This window comes from Coenobita brevimanus, chromosome 73 (genome assembly GCF_032717465.1).
Source record: "Coenobita brevimanus isolate Jiangsu-jjx chromosome 73, ASM3271746v2, whole genome shotgun sequence".
Lineage (NCBI taxonomy): Eukaryota > Metazoa > Arthropoda > Malacostraca > Decapoda > Coenobitidae > Coenobita > Coenobita brevimanus.
The window spans coordinates 4,823,298-4,838,276 of NC_137026.1; the positions used below are offsets into that span (position 1 = coordinate 4,823,298).

General features: G+C 42.3%; 1 pseudogene; it reads right to left on the bottom strand.

The window, feature by feature from the left end:
* The window catches only part of LOC145407425 (cell adhesion molecule Dscam2-like), a 174,185-nt pseudogene that overhangs the window by 39,491 nt on the left and 119,715 nt on the right, over positions 1–14,979 (bottom strand).

A 14,979-nucleotide genomic window follows, 5' to 3' on the forward strand; every position in this document is an offset into this window, starting at 1 on the left:
ATCCCAAACCACGAGGATATCGCAAAGGCACAAAGACTTGACCCAGTATGGTCAAAAGTAATATACAAGTTAGAAAGTGGAGATGACATACAATTACCCAAACTTCATGTCCCACTTGAACAATTCACAATGGTCAATAATACATTTTACAAAATTAACTTTAAACAACCAAAACGCCAAAGAAATACTAACCAGTTGGTAGTACCTAATGACATGATACCCCAAGTATTACGAATGATACACGACAGCCCACATGCAGGACACCCTGGAAAGGATAAGACATTCAACCAAGCCCAGCTATTATATTACTGGCCTTCATTACGAAGAGATATAAACAATCATATAGACAGATGCGAATCATGTGCAAAACACAAAGGATACCCAATCACACCTGCACCGATGGGTAATTACCCAGTACCACATCAACCATGGGACGTTGTCGCTGTTGATTTACTCAAGATGCCATTATCATACAATAATAACCTATACTTATTCGTAGCAACGGATCATTTTTCCCGTTATGTCATTTTAGCTCCAATTAAAGATAAGACAGCAGAGACCGTAGCAAAGGCAATAACAGATAATGTAATATGTCGCTTTACTACCTCAAAGGTATTAATAAGTGATAATGGAGGAGAATTTAATTCTGAGATCTTACAAGAAATATGTAACCAATACAACATCAAAAAGGTTAACGTTTTGGCCTATCACCCAGCATCGAATGGGTTGGTAGAGAGACAAAATAAAAAGGTATTAGATGTGCTACGACACATTCTCAGTGAAAATTATGCAAGCTGGGATGATTGGATTCCCAGAGTAGAGGCCTCCATTAATGGGTCTATAAATAAATCCATTGGTGACACACCACATTTCATTATATATGGCACAGATAAAAAATTACCATATGAGCTCCTAGAAGGTGACAGCATGCCTATATACAATTACGATGATTACTCTAAACTCCGTTTACGTGAATTCCAGGACATTCACAAAAGAGTGAAAAAACAATTAACGATGTCCAAGGAAGAAATGACGGAGGCATTTAACAAGAAGGCAAAAGATTCACCTATCAGCTTAGGAGACATTGTTTACGGAGTCATTCATACGAGAGACAATAAATTATCCCCTAAATTTGAGGGCCCATACAGAGTAATTAACATAAAAGCAAACAAAGTTTTAATTAAGTCACTTTCAAGTGGCGAGGAAAAACAAGTTCATATTGACCATTTAAAACGAGTTTCAAGGGAATTATCACATAATTATTCAGCCTCGGATACAACCGAACAGGTGAACGTACCTCAAGAAACCAAGCAAGAACACAACAACGATTACAAAAAGAAATTAAGGTCATATACCAAACAATCGAACATAGGTGCAACTATTCCAATGAAATCTACAGTACATCATTTACGAGAATTAAATATCGATTTAAACTCCTTCTATAAATGAAATAACAGCCAACCGTAACGCACATCATCACTATCATCAACCACAGCTTTATAGGAAATTAATAGATTTTTTTTTCGGTAGGTTACGATGAAGGGACTTATGCTATGGATTCTCCTATACATAGTAAGAGTATATGCGCACCTAGACCCCAAGCATATAGTACGACAAGGATGCCTCATAGCTCCAACGGCCACGACTACAATCGTCAAGGACGTCATGAGTACTGAAATAAGTCTAGATTACTTGTATGACTTACCTACTTATCTAGAAAGACTTGCGACGCCGATGCGAACTCTGGACTTCAAGATAGGGAATTATGTTTCACAAGCACATAACACCAAGGAAGTGGATGAAATGGTGAAGTTAGCGAAATGGAAACTAGAACAGGCGAAGTCAACTATGCTCGTCATGATCCAAGATCTCCCATCTTATGGAACGGAGGTACTGAGCGACAGGAACAATATCACACGTACTCGCCAAAAGCGCGGTTTGTTCGATCTGGGCGGCGCAGTTCTTGGGAACATCTTTGGATTGGCTACAGAGGATGACCTTAAAGAAATAAACAACAAATTTAATAAGATAGCTCAGGTACTAACATACCAAGATAAATTCATCACAGGACAGAACTCAGCAATGAAGACAATTGTGAAAAATCTGAAACAAGCAGAAAACGTAGCTCTCGAGAGTGTAGATAAAATAAATGAATTAGAGGGCAACGTTACTCTTTTCCAGCACTTCTCCATCATCACAGAACATATTGACACGATTCTACTACAATTAGAGAACACTAGAGATCGTTTCAGGGCACTTATGCAAGGAATTTCGAATGCTGGTGATGGCAAGATCACAAATGACTTACTCCCAGTTCATGAGCTACGTCAGATAGTTAGTCAAGGCATACATAAACATAAATTGAAGCCATTGTTCCGCAGTAGGGAATTTATGCAATATTACCCGTACTTAGAAGCAACACTAACACCAACATCAGTGATAGTTCATGTACCATTCATCACTGAAGACCTGTTCACAGTATACCAAATACACCCTTTCCCCTATAGAAACAACAACACTTTGGTCATCATCAACATCAACACAGACACCGAACTCATCATGGTCTTCAAGAGACGAGACACTGTCACTTTCGCAAGTGAGTCAACGATTGAGCGAAAGTGCCGCACATCCTTACATGCTGTTCATCTTTGTCCTGCGTACATTTTCACGTTTCAGCCTACTGATACGGTCCCTTGTGAAATGGCTATCATCAGCAATAACAATATTCATCATCATTGCAACTTCACTTTTGCTCCAGATAAACTTGTACACCATCAACGCATTGGACACTCACAGTTTTTTTATTTCCCTCATAACACATCAGTTTACATAGTCTGTCCAGATATACCACCATCTCATACATCAGCCTCAGGATTATACATAGCACCAGACTACTGTGCGGTATTTACACCATCCATGTCTACTTTTTCCACCATCAATCACTACGCCATTATCAACCATACACACAAACATTTCCACCAACTGCCTAATATGAACTTAAACATGAGCACAAGTATTAAGCTGACTTCACCTAAGTTTGAAACTATGCAGCTGATCAAATGAAACAATGAAGCCCTTGGAAGATTTGAGTTTGAGTATGTTCAACCCATATTATGTGTATAGCCAAGCACCTTCTGTCTTTATAATCGTCTGCATTGTAGTTGCAGTACTGCTGTTCGCAATGCACAGAATGCATGCAGGAATTGCTAATTTGGAGTCATTATTTAGTGGGGGGAGAGTTAACATCACAGTTAACCACCCTGAGTGAAGTGTATATATTTTGTATATAGTATTAATTATATATATATAAAAAAAAAAAATAATAATAATAATAATAATAATACAAAGAAGAATGACCCATGTATGACAGACCAGTACCATTATCTTTGAATGAAATATTAATAACTCTTACAATAATCTTAATTTTAAACTATTTTTATTCTTGCATGTATGCATTTCACTATAATATCCCAAGTACATACTGTATTACAGTTAAATAATTTACTTTAATGCATTATTTCAAATATGTATACAACTTATTTAAAATGTAATATTACTGAATAATCACTATTTACTATGAATAATATATGTATACAATATTCATACAATTATGTTACTTTACAATATTATGTATTTCACTTAATTAGCTTATAAGTTCATTATAATATGTATGTAGTATGTATTAATATGTTATAACTATTAAATGTCGATGGTACGCCATTTTCGCGCGGCCGAGCAAATGTAGGACTACATAATAGATAGATAGATAAATAGATAGATAGAGAGACAGATAGAAGCAGGGAGTCAGATGATGAGAAGGTGTTGTGTCTGCGAGAATCGAGCAGTGCTAAACATGCTTACACACTCTTAACACTGAGGAAAGCTGACGACAGCGGCCAGTAAGGAGATGATGCAGTTAGCTGTCAGCAGTCCTCTCGTGAACAAAGATCTGGTAACCACACACACATATACACACATAGTCACACACAGGCTCCTTAAGCTTTCCATCCATGAGGAACACACGTGACACACCCCTGCTACACCAGATTTTAGGAAAGAGAGTTTAGAAGGAGACAAGCGACCCTAGAGAGAGGTCGAGACGGAGATTAGCCTTAGAACAGAGAGAGAGAGAGAGATAGCGAGACAGGGAGGTAGCTACCCGGGACTTATACTCGTTCCGTGTGAGAGACCCGTTTAATATTTCCAAGACAAATAAAAATAGTCCCATACTATTCTTTACCTCTCCTGTCACTACATGACATTTGGTGGGGAAACTACTACAAGATATAAAAGCCGCTCGACCACAAGTCTAAAATATACTTCTCTACAAGTAACTACAAAGTCTTCATGACACTCACACATGTCCAATACGCCATTACTTTAACTTCACCTGCAACTATAATTCTACTTTGGAATGGACTACAGTGCCAGGTGATGGAGTTAAAGTGACGGTGTATGGGCAGGTGTGGTAGGGTGTAAGTAGTGGCTGAGAAATTCTAAGTTAATGTAAGTACGATTAGCCTACTGACAAGAGGGTACAGCGTATAGGACGTCAGAATAATCCAATGACACAGCCTTGACGTGGTTAATATTTCAAGCTGTATACGAATGTGATGGCTACATTGTACTGTCACCTTAGAAAACAGCTTAATACATTAATACAGTTCACTACAGTCATGTCTCCTCAGCTACAGAGAAATTTGTCAAGCTGAAGTGATTAAATATTGCCTCTTTTTAACCTCTTCTGTACGAGAGGGCTTTTTCAAATATAAAATCATCTAGAAGTGGCAAGAACGTACAAAAAATAAACTCCTTGATACCCACTAGGGTCGTATTCTCCCACATATATACGACCCTTTCCCCGTTGTAACGCTGATATGAATTTACAGGATGAACTAGGCACACAGGGGAATTCTGCACCCACGTTTCCTTAACCATCTGGATAAAGGAAAATATATTAACCTACGATAATTTCCATCTCGTACCCAAGATCCTTATCTATCTGTTTATCTATCTGTCTATCGATCGATCTATTTACTTATTTTTTGGTAGAGGAAACAAGAGGCATGAGAAGACTTAAGACCTGTCCTTCCTGCAAGTCTGAGTTATGAGCGGGAATTTAGTCGTAGTCGTAGTAGTAGTAGTAGTAGTTGTTATGGTTGTTCCCTAGGCAGTCTGGCCGAACAGCCCCGAGTCCCTTAGGAAGGCCATGGCCGAGACCGGGCTTTCTCACAGAGCTCTCAAAGTGTGTATATTGTGTTGTTGCCGTAGGCGACTGTGTGCAATGCAGTCTTCCATAATGTGCTTAATAGTATGAGATGCTGTGTTACATCCTGGACAGGCATCAGCGACGGGGTCATCCAGCCTCTTTTGGTAGCTTAAAAGGGCTGGATGGTGCCCAAATCTCAGCCTGGCCAGGTGGACCCTGTCCTCACGAGGGAGATAGGATTCTGAAGGGTGGATGTCAGGAGGCCGTGCATGCAGCTGTGTGTTGTCTTTAAGTAACTGAATGGAGCGGCGAGTGATCTGAGTGTGGATATGCTTCTGGAAGCTGGTCTGAGGTGGGCGAGGGGGAAGAGATGACAGTATTTGTGTATGATATCGTGTGCTGGGTATTGTTTTGATGTTCCTTGGTGTGGGTGGATGTGCTGCCATGTAATGTAGTGGATGTTGTGGGTTTGTGGAGGCTGCAGCAAGAAACTGGGTGCCTCTCATGTCTAGGTGATCCTTGACTATGAGGACTTTGGTTTCCTGATGTAGGTGGTCTGTGGGTGTAGTAGCTGTGCAGCCTGTGATTATTTTTAGGGCCTTGTTCTGTATGGTCTGTAGAGTGTTGTAGTGTGTTTTGGTGAGGTTAGGAGCCCAGGCAGGGCTTGCATAATTCTTCACTGATCGTATGTATTGTTTGCATACTGTGGTGGTGGTGGTTTCTTTGTTGTGTCCGAATGTTGTATGGACAAGTGACCTCAAGGCACTGAGTCTTGGTGTTATTTTATTTTAATGTTTGTGACGTGGTGTTTAAATGACATTGATGTATTGTATGGTACACCAAGGATTTTGTGTGTGTGTGTGTGTGTGTGTGTGTGTGTGTGTGTGTGTGTGTGTGTGTGGTAGGGGAGTGTTGTTTGTGGTGAGATTTGGGATGTGACTGTGTTCTGCTGTCCGGTTTGTGGGATGGGTCACTGTAGATTTGGCTGGGGCTATTTTGAGCCTGTTTGTGGTGAACCATTCGTGCAGTGTGCTGAGGTAAGGTTGGAGGATATTAGCAGCTGTGTTTGCATTTTGGTGCGTACATGTAAGTGTTATGTCATCTGCATAGGAAGCTATGTGAATTTGTGGTGTGTGGGGTATGGGTATGTCGTGCTTGTATAGGTTAAAGAGTGTAGGAGACAAAACAGATCCTTCGGGGACGCCATTTGTGAAATTTCTGATGTTAGAAGACTGACCAGCAAATGTTACGTGTGCACATCTGCCTGCTGAGTAGTTTGCCAGCCATCATTTTGTGTTATTGTGCATATCTGTGTTGAGTATTTTGTTTGTGAGGTTGTGGCGGGGGATGGCATCAAAAACTTCGCTGATATCTAGTGTGGCTAGGAGTGTTCTGTGTGGTGGCCTAGCTGAATTCATGCCATCGAAAACTCTCGGTGTAAGGTCTTGTAAGAAGGGTGTTTGTGGAGTGTAGTGGCCTAAAGGCATGTTGTGATTGGGCTAGGGGAATGTGAGGTGTGACTAGTTGTAGTACTAGTCGTTCAGTTACTTGAGAGGGGGTGCAGAGGAGTGTGATGGGTCGGTGTGAGGAAGGTAACGTGGGGTCTTTGTTGAGTTTAGAGAGAGTGATGATAATGCCATGCTTCCAGATGTTGGGTATTATGTTGTGTGAGTAGCTGTAGTTTGATATGTTGGTGAGTGCTTGTATGCCTTGTGGTCCAAGGTGTCTAAGGTGAATGTTGCTTATGTTGTCTGGTCCACAGGCAGATGAGTGCTTAAGGTTGCTAATGATGTGCTTCGTCTGGTTGTATGTGAAAGGTGCATAGTCTGGGTCTGTTGGGAACTGCTTCTTACGTCGGATTATACGTTGGTCTTCGGGATGGGGGTTTAGATGGCTGACTTGTGAAACGTGATTGATGAGAGTGTTAGTCGTAGGTGTCAGTGCATGCATTACCTGGACGCTGGATCCTTGGGTGAGGCCGCTTAGCTCCCTCCACGTCACTTCTGAGCCTCCTACGCCCACCACGTCCCTCACCGCTACCTGGAAACACTCCTGGATGACTCGTACTTCCAGTGGTTAAGGAAGTGCCCTAACACCTCTTCCTTACCGATTTATTTCTGGATGTGGCTGGGTAATGTGTGGTAGGTGGGGGCGAGGATCATCCACCCACTTAGTGTAGTGGTACCCTGTTTTTAGGGTAGTTCTACATCGAGTGGCAAGCCAAATGATTTCCAGTAAACCACGAAATCATTTACAATGTTGGGTGGTAACCTTATATCCAACCAACATGTGTTCCCTATGTGACAGGAAGTGGGTTGGGGGAGGGTTAGTGCCCCTCCTCGGAAAACAAATAACTAAAAATAAGAACAAGAAGCCTCGGACCAGGACTGACCAAAAGATGACGACTAAGAACCGTAAATAAGTATGGCTCAGTTGGCTCAAGGATTGTGTGGGTAAGATTGAAAGTTGGACTACAAATGTGGGCGATTTTTGTGTATGCGCCAACGCAAGATCGTGCAAGCAGAGTGAGAGAAGAGTTCTGACAAATGTGGAAGTGTGCATGGAAAAGTTTGAAAGGAATGAGTGTTTTTGATTGGTGATATGAATGGTATAGTAGAGAAAGTGAAGGTGGATGGAGTAGTTGGTGAGTGGGGTGTGCCTGATGAGATAGATGAGAATAGCAGTGCTTTAGTGGACATTTGTGCCAGGAAGGGGTTGGTGATAGCCAATACCCTCTTCAGGCACAAGATGTTCCACAGGTATACATGGCGAGTGATGAGAAGGATGGGTGGTGAACTGAATGAAAGGAAGGCAATGATTGATTATGTGTGTGTGGATGAAAGGATGTGGAGATGTGTAATGGATGGAAGAGCATACAGAGACTGGGGAAGTCACCACTTGGTGGTGGTCAGAATCATGGTCCAAATAAAATGGAGAAATAGAAGAAGGGAAGGACGGGAGGAAGGAGTAGATGTAAGGAGAGTGGAAAGTTTACAAGAGGATGAGAAAAAGGCAGAATATAACAGAGACGGGGAGGAACGATTGGGTAAATATGAATTGGAGCAGATGGGGGACGTAAAAGGTGTCTGCAAGATATTCACAGAGGAAATATGTGCAGCATGTGAGGTGGTGCGTGGGGTGAAAAGAAGACGAAAAGGGGTGCTGGTGGAATGAAGAGGTGAGACAGGCTGTGGCACAAAAGAAGAAAGTATATAATGAATGGATGAGAAATAGGGGCGTGGAAGAAATTGAGAGACGGAAGAGAGAGTTATATGTAGAAAGGAAGAGACAGGTGAAAAGATTAGTAAGAGAGAGTAAGAAGAGAGTGGATGAGGAATCTGGAAGGAATTTGAGTGTTAAGTGGAGGGAATGTAAGAAAATGTCCTGGAAAAAGGTAAAAAGAGTCAGACAGGGTGGCAATGAAGTTAGTAGGGGAGTGAAAGATAAAAATGGTAGATTACAAGTTGAGAAGGGAGAAAAGGTGAGCAGATGGATAGAACACTTTAATGAATTGTTGAACATAGAGAATGAAAGTAATGCGAATATAAGTGGCTGGGGAATGGCTGGGAGAAGAAGGGAGGTGAGAAGACAGGAAGGAATCAGTAAGATGGAAGTTGTGGAAGCATTGAAGAAAGTCAAAATGGAGAAAGCCCCAGGAATTAATGGAGTGTGTGGTGAAATGCTGAAGCATGGGGGAGAGATAGTAGTAGAATGGATGTGGAAGATGTGCAGATTGGCCTGGGAGGAAAGTAAAGTCCCGGATGATTGGAAGTCAGGTATAATTATTCCCCTGTACAAAGGGAAAGGGGAAAAAAAAGTGTGTGGTAATCACAGGGGCATTTGTCTTCTTAGTGTAATTGGAAAAGTATACAGTAGGATACGTATTGACAGAGTTAGGGAAATAACAGAGGAATTAGTGGGAGAAGAACAGGGATGCTTTAGGAAGGGAAAAAGTTGTGTAGATCAGATATTCATTCTTAGATTTTTAGTGGAAAAGTGTCTAGAGAAGGGAAAGTAGTTGTATACGGCCTTCATGGATTTGGAGAAAGCATATGATAGGGTGGATAGACAAGAATTGTGGAAAATATTAAGATTATATGGAGTAGATGGGAAGTTGGTGAATGCTGTGAAGAGTATGTATGAGGGTGCTAAGGCTGCAGTGCATGTGGATAGTGAACTGAGTGATTTTTTCTCTTTGAAGGTTTGGTTGAAACAGGGATCTGTCATGTCTCCATGGTTGTTCAATTTGTATATGGATGGGGTTATAAAAGAGATACAAGGTAGGGCAGTGGATGTTGGAGAGTCCCTAATGAGAGAGGGCAGTGTTTGGAAACTTCCTGTACTGTTATTTGCAGATGATACTGTGTTGTTAAGTGAAGACGAAGGGGAGCTGCAAGGCTTGGTGGATGAGTTCGGAAGAGTGTGTAAGAAACGGAATCTAAAGGTGGATGTAGGGAAGAGAAAAGTAATCGTCTTCGGTAGAGGTGAAGTCTGTGAATGTACAGTGAGGTTGGATGATGAGGAAATGGAAAATGTAAGTACGTTTAAGTACTTGGGTAGTGTGATGAGTAAGGATGGAAGTTTGGAAGGGTACAACAAGGAAGAAAGGTTGCTCGTTCCTTGGAGGCAGTGATAAGAAATAGGGAAGTGAGCATGGAAGTGAAAAAGTTATTACATGACAGTATTGTGATACCGACTCTGACGAATGGAAGTGAAGCTTGGACGTTGTTGGAGGGACACAAGTCAAGAGTGAGAGCAGTGTAAATGAGTTATTTGAGAGGAGCCTGTGGAGTCACATGGAGAGACAGACTGACATGAGGATGTGAAGGAGCGTTGTGGTGTGGATGTGGATGTGATAGGAAGCATTCGGAGAAACACACTGAGGTGGTTTGGCCATGTGGAAAGGATGGAGAGTGAGAGACTGACGAGGAGAGTGTATGTGAGTGAGGTGGAGGGGGAGAGAGGGAGGGGAAGGCCGAGGATGAGATGGAATGATGGAGTGGAGAGGTATATGAGAAAGGGGTGTGTGAACTGGGAGCAAGGCAGTGAAATGGCAGGGGACAGAGTGACTTGGAGGCTATTTGTTTGTGGCCACCCCGTATAAAGGATTAAGACGTCTGGCAATAGATAGATAGACCTTAATTATGCACAATATGGTGATATTAGAATGATTTAAGTAACACAGAAAAGGGCCGTAAGAAGTAATAAGCAAAATAAATCGCTTAGAATGAGATATAAGGAAGCTTGCATAACTGACGAAATGTGGACCCATACCTCACTTACAGCCTCACTTAAGCCTCATTATTACCTCACTTACTACCTCATTTACAACCTAACTAACAACCTCACTTAGTATCTCACTTACTACCTCACTTACAACCTCACTTAAGCCTCATTACTACCTCACTTACTATCTCATTTACAACCTAACTAACAACCTCACTTAGTATCTCACTACCTCACTTACAACCTAACTAACAACCTCACTTAGTATCTCACTTACTACCTCATTTACAACCTAACTAACAACCTCACTTAGTATCTCACTTACTACCTCATTTACAACCTAACTAACAACCTCACTTAGTATCTCACTTACTACCTCATTTACAACCTAACTAACAACCTCACTTAGTATCTCACTTACTACCTCACTTACAACCTAACTAACAACCTCACTTAGTATCTCACTTACTACCTCACTTACAACCTCACGTACAATATCACTCTGAACCTCACTTACAACCTCACTTACCACATCGCTTACGACCTCAGTTACCTCACTTACAACCTCACTTACCACCTCGCTTACAACCTAACTTACAACCTCACTTACAACCTCACTCACATCGCTTACTACCTCGCTTACAACCTCACTTACTACCCCATCCTCTGCTCACAGTAACTTTGCCTCTCTCTCTCTCTCCCTCTCCAGAGCTGAGCTACAACTAAAGATTAACACTAGATATTGTGCTAGTCACGAAGAAGAGCTACGGAAAGGATGTAGAGCTGCATTTTATTATATTCTGCCCTATAGCTACGGAAATTGGCTATAAAAGGACGAAAATTTCAGCCAAGTTGAAGTAAACGAAGTATATAGCAACATAACAGAGAGAGACTGACAGACAAAAAACCGTATTCCGTACTTCAAACAGCATAACAGGAGGTAAATTCGATGCACCTTAGTTATGACGCAGGAAAAAGTCTCCTTGGTTACTGTTGCAATTGACTCTCCAATCTGACTACACCTGACCATCAACTGAACTGAAAGAGGTTAGGGATCTTTATCAGATTAAAAGTTCTATAGAATTTCGTTTTTTCTTGGATTTCAAGGAGAGACAAAAACTGGGGTGGTTTGAAGGAGTATATTATCAGAACTGTACTCTTTTCAATTTAACTTGGCCTAAAATCGACGCCTCTCCATTTTGCGCTATGCCACTTAACTCTTTTCCTGAGTTCCCTTATCTGTCTCGCTTCCATTGTGCTGCCTCCTCGCCTGGTCACTATACTCTTTTCAATAAAACTTGGCTAAAAATTGACACCTCTCCACCTTTCGCTAAGCTACTTAACTATTTTCCTGTCTGTCTGTCTATCTTACGCCTTAATCCCGTAAGGGGTGGCCACAAACAAATCACCTCCATGTTTCCCTGACTCCCGCCATTTCCCTGCCCTCTCCACAGTTCACACATCCCTCTCTTATATACCTCTCCACTCCATCTGTTTTCCTGAGTTCCTTTATCTGTTTCGTCTATCTGGTGCTGCCTCCTCACCTGGTCATTCTTGGCGAAGTAGAGGGTGTAGTGGAGGACGACACCTGTGGAGGGTCGAGGGGGAGACCAGGTAACCAGCACCGTCGTTGGCCCCGTCACCACCGCCCGTATGGCTTCAGGAGGACCAGGTACTGAAGCAAAGATAGTACTCTCTGATGGGCAATATAAAGCACATCTATAAATAAAAATGAAAACTAAAAGGAAAAAATTCCAATGGGCCAGGCATGAAGACAAAGAAATTACTCTCTCTGATGGGTAATATGAAACACATCTATAAATAAAATGGAAATGAAAAGACACAAGAAAAAATGTTCGGATGGTCATGCATGTGGCGTCAGGATTCCGAGGGCTTGAATGGTGAGTGAGTGAGTGAGTCGCCCATATCACCGGACACTGAAGAAAAGCAAAGACATGATGAATTATGAATGAATGGTAGTCAATAACCCATTACAAATTCTTTCTCATAAAAAATATCGATAAAATATATGCAGATGGTCATTATTGCAAGGTAGAGTCAGGATTCCAGGGGCTTGAATGGTGAGTGAATGAGTGTGCGGCCCATTTCACTGGATGTGCTGTTGATTAGCTCCTTCTCTAGCTCGTTTTCTTTTTCTGTCTTTGCTTTCTGAACCCCGATTTACCCCATCCTTATGTGGGAAAAGGAGGTTGGGATGATGATGGTGATGATGATGATGATGACTGACTGACTGACCTGAATGAATGAATGAATGAATGAATGAAGGTGGGCAATACTACTATAAACAAAGAAGCCATGTTTTAATACTCCTCACGGGCAACTGATCAACAGCGCCTAAAAACGGTGAATCAAGTCAGAGAAATATAAATCCAAGGCGGATAATTACTGATGTCATTTCTGCACTGGCCATCAATTGTCACTACTCATGAAGAACACCTATACTCTCTCCACTTTAACTTGGTCTAGAATTGGTCAGATATCCTTACTGAATGCTGAGAGAGAGAGAGAGAGAGAGAGAGAGAGAGAGAGAGAGAGAGAGAGAAGGATGCGGAGCGACGTATTGTGTTATTTAGCAAGGAGGATTGCCAACGGACGAACAATGTCGCCAGGTTAAGGTGAACAGACTGTAGCTCTGATTCGCCTTTCCTTCCTGAGTGTGGCTGGATATCATAGCAAACTGGCTGAGAATATACAAGTGGGAATCTAAGACATGGATCGCTATGCTCGTCGATTAAGGAAGTTCTCTAATAACTTTTCCTAAGCGATTTAGTTTGCTTACTACACCTTACTGTCCTTTTTTGTGTTATATAAATCCATCAAACATCGCCATACTCTGCATAAATAACGTGCAAAATGATATTAACTAGCCATATTTGAAAATAAAGCGCTGAGGAAGAGGTGTTAGGGAACTTCCTTATCCGACAAGAATACTAGCCATGCCCAACATATAGCTACCTAAAAATCCTTCTTCAGAGTAGGAAGACAGAGTAAGAATGAATCGCTTACGTAAAATAGCAGCGTACTCACTCCTAATAACTGCAATATTATTTTCCTTGAGGGACGTATCGTAGGTGACAGTAGGGTGCGTAACATCTTCCTCTTAGTGACTAATTTTGACTATTAGAGCTTAGAATTAAATCAGTGGCAAACAAGAGGATATGGGAGTGTACGAGGGAGAGTAAATTGTCAGGGAAATGGTGTTGCGATAAGCCAACCTAAAATACGACCCTGAAATTCAACATTAGACCCTAAGTTGCAAAGTGGTAGGTTCGATCCCTTAGTAGCTTCCTAACACATTCCTGGGCGATTTATTTTGCATATTACACCTTACTGTTTATTCTTCTGCGTGTCTTTGGTTCAGAGTATGATGATATTAGATAGACATAAAATAAATAAAATTTGAGAGAATGCAGGTATAATCTGCAAACATAAATCGCTAAGGAATAAGCCCTACGAGGTCTCCCATGCAATCCAGTACAGAAGCCCAAAATGCTCGATCTCTACCATCATCCTCGGTGCGACAGAAGACCGGGTAGTTTGGGGCGCTGTACCCGACGTCGTTGAAGGCCGTGACGGTGACGCTGACGTTGGCTGAGGGCGGCAGGGAGTCCAGGTTCTTCTCCAGGTTGGTCGTGTTCACCTGCCACGCCCTACCTGGTGACCGGAAGGCGCAGGTGTGAGTAGGCAGGGGTGGTGGGAGGCACTATGGTTCCCTGTGTGTGTGTGTGTGTGTGTGTGTGTGTGTGTGTGTGTGTGTGTGTGTGTGTGTGTGTTAGAGAGAGGGTGGGTGGATGTCCTATGGTTCTCGGTGTGTGTAATGTGTTAGGGCTGGGGATATGAAGGGAATGTGTGTGTGTGTGTGTGTGTGTGTGTGTGTGTGTGTGTGTGTGTGTGTGTGTGTGTGTAGATAGAAGGACTGATAGTTGGAGAGACAGATAAACTGTGTGTGTAGATAGATGGACAGACAGACTGAGAGAGAGAGAGAGAGAGAGAGAGAGAGAGAGAGAGAGAGAGAGAGAGAGAGAGAGAGAGAGGTATGTGAATGGTGATGGTGTGGGCTGGAGGTAGGGCAGCCTGAAGACGGGGGACAAGGTGACATGTAGGGGCTCTGTTTGTGGCCACCCCCTTCAGGATGAAGGCGTCTGACTACAGGTAGATTGATAGATAAATAAATAAGTAGATAAATACAAAGATAGATAGACAGGTATACGTACAAACATGTATACATACCGTACTGACAGACAGACAGACACAAATAGATAGATAAACAGGCAGATAGATAGACAGACAAAGAAACAGCTAGACAGACATAAAGCCCATCACTTACTGTTGGCGTGGGCGTGGGCGTAGGAGGTGGGCGTGGCTGTGATGGTATATCCGGCCACAGCAGCGTGGGCGCAGGTGGTGGGCGGGGGCGACCACCACACCCGCACCCCACCACGCCCAGACCCGCGGCACGACACTCCGGCAGGTGGACACGACGGGGCTGAAGTACCGGGGAAACATTACAATATTTTCCATTT